A 2,893-nucleotide genomic window follows, 5' to 3' on the forward strand; every position below is an offset into this window, starting at 1 on the left:
GATGCCCAGCAAAACCCTTGGGATTAACATCCCTGAAGCCCAGGGCTTGCAGGAGAGGTCCCCCCCTCCCGAGCTGCCATGACCGACGAGTTGGGGGGACGCAGCATCACCCCCCAGCAGCAATCTGGGGACCAGCGCCGGCCAGGCACGAAGCGACCGCTTAAAAAAAAAACAATAAATATCACCGCTCCTGCTTCAATCACTCCTTGCAAGCAGCTAAAAGCTCTCAGCAAGGGCTCGTGGCCCGCTAGAAACATTCCCCGTCAGGTCGATTGATTTACCAGGGACACGACTCGGCTTTTAACTCCCATCTCCTCCTCCCCCCCACCCCGTTCAAAGCCATTTTGCGTGCTCGCTGGAGACCTGCTGCCCGCATCCTCTGGGGACCTGCCTTGGAAAGCAGCTTCCCAGCCTCAGAAAAAAATTAGCACGACTAAAAATAAATAACAACAGTCAAGATTTGTTTTTTTTTTTAGTTGGTTGGGTTCCCCCCCCGCCCCCTTTAATCGCCATCCCCTCCTCGAGATAATTGTCCTCCTATCTCGGCTTAGCGTTACCACCTCCGGCGGCCTTTTTGGGGTTTTTTGGGTGATGCCCCACCACCCCCTCCTTGGGCAAAGCAGGAGGTTGGCACAGTCCAGCCGTGCCCCAGTCCCCAAAATCCCCAGGGTTTGCCGCGCTGCCACCAGGGCCAACCACCCCCCCGCCTCCAAAAAATGTCCAGGTTCATACCATCCCCCTTGCCCCCTACCAGCATCTCCCCAAAAAACCCTCCAGCGCCGCCTCCAGGAGCCACCAGCCTCCAGCTGCTCCACCCCAATATTTGGGTAGGTCCTACACTAACTCCGCTTTGGTCTGCCAATGCACTGCTTTTTATTTTTTCCTTATTTTTTCCCCCTTTCTTCACCCCTCCATTGAAGATCTGTCTGTGCACAAGAGGCTCCGGAGGTACTGAAAGAGAAACCACCGAAACGCTCCGGCAGGTTTGGCTCCTCGCAGCCCCCCCCGACCTCCCCATCCCCCGGGACACTTTGTGGGTCCCTCTTCTTTTCACCGCTGCGACGGGGTGGGGGGAGGGGGGGTGGTGAAGAGCCAGCAGTGCTCCCCAGATGTTGGAGTTAAAAACCTCCCGGCCAACATCTGCATCTCCCGCAACGCCCACCTCCACGTAAAGATGGGGTGAGGGGGGGATTTCATGACGACGGAGCAAAAACCAGTGGCCACCAGCATCTCCCATGCCGCGAGGACCGGAGATGGTACCCTGGGGGGGGTGTGCATCACCTTGGGCATCCTCCGCACAATGCGGGGAGCCGGTCCCCAGCCTCGGGCTGCCATCGGGCTGGTTCCCCCTCTCACTCTCCAAAACCAAAAGATGATTTTATTCTATTTACATATTGTGGGGTTTTTTTCACAGCTACCAGGACATACTCCCTTGCCCCAGCCTGTCCCACGCCAGAGGAAGAGTGGGACCCGCTCCCCAGCAGATTGCAAAAGACTTTCTGAGCCTCCATTTACCTTTTCATCGGGGGAAAAGTGTAAGGATTGATTGCCCGGGCGGAGGTAACGAAGTAACAGACTGGGGAGCTGGGAGGCACCTATTTATAAGCTCAACTGCATCTTATTTTGCATCTGCCTCTGCTCTCCCCGTTCCTCGTCAGCACGGGCAAGGGATGGGGTTGCTATTTATTTTATTTTCTTTTTATTGTCATCAAATAAGCGCTGAGGATTTTTCCTGGCAGCGCTGGGGAAGCCAGAAACAGGCTGCTTCTGGGTAGAGCAATTACTCTCTTGACATCTGAACCTCCTGCCCGGCTGCCTGACAGACCTTTTTCTATTTTCTCAGCTCTTTCAGGCATCTCCCGAGAAACAGAGCAGTTGTTGCAACAATAACAATTAATACTTTGCACGCAACCCCGGGCTGGCGGCGCAGGTCTCCTCGCAGCACTGGTCTCCCAGTCTGCCGGGAGGAAGGGAGAGAAGGAAGAAGCTGCTGCTGGATGATGGAGAGGGGGAGAAAAACAGCCCCCAAATCCTCCACCCTCCTCCAGGATCCAAAGGATGAGGCTGCTCAGCTGCGCGGCTGCTTTCTGCAGCCTTGTGGGGAGTCGATCCCTGTCCCAAAGTGCCGCTGGTCTCAGCAGACAGACAGACAGATGGACAGATGGATGGACCGATGGATGGATGGATGGATGGATGGATGGATGGATGGATGGATGGATGGATGGATGGATGGATGGATGGATGGATGGATGGATGGATGGATGGATGGATGGATGGATGGATGGATGGATGGATGGATGGATGGATGGATGGATGGATGGATGGATGGATGGATGGATGGATGGATGGATGGATGGATGGATGGATGGATGGATGGATGGATGGATGGATGGATGGATGGATGGATGGATGGATGGATGGATGGATGGATGGATGGATGGATGGATGGATGGATGGATGGATGGATGGATGGATGGATGGATGGATGGATGGATGGATGGATGGATGGATGGATGGATGCAAGGACTCCCAATGACATGGGGCAGGCTGATGCTACGCAGAATCTCCGATCCCATTCCCGGGGTCGAGCATCACCTGCATCACCTGCAGGGTGAGGAGCACGGGGTACCACAGCTCCCCTTGGTACCCCGCTGCCGGCCATCGTGCTGTACGTTGGTGAGGAGCACGTACATATGGTACATGAAGCGCTTTATCTGTACGTTCCTGCTCAATCACAGCATCCTGCCGGGAACAGGACAGCAGCTCCGACCCGGCACACTCACCCCATCCCTCGCGGCACTGGTCTCCCAGTCTGTTGGGAGGAGGGGAGAGAAGGAAGAAGCTGCTGCTGGATGATGGAGAGGGGGAGAAAAACAGCCCCCAAATCCTCCAC

At 55.6% G+C, this 2,893-nt stretch overlaps 1 protein-coding gene across 1 annotated transcript in view; it reads right to left on the reverse strand.

The window, feature by feature from the left end:
- The window catches only part of KCNC4 (potassium voltage-gated channel, Shaw-related subfamily, member 4), a 23,334-nt gene that overhangs the window by 878 nt on the left and 19,563 nt on the right, over window positions 1-2,893 (reverse strand). The window lies entirely within an intron of this gene.

This window comes from Charadrius vociferus, unplaced genomic scaffold (assembly GCF_000708025.1).
Source record: "Charadrius vociferus isolate BGI_N301 unplaced genomic scaffold, ASM70802v2 scaffold819, whole genome shotgun sequence".
Lineage (NCBI taxonomy): Eukaryota > Metazoa > Chordata > Aves > Charadriiformes > Charadriidae > Charadrius > Charadrius vociferus.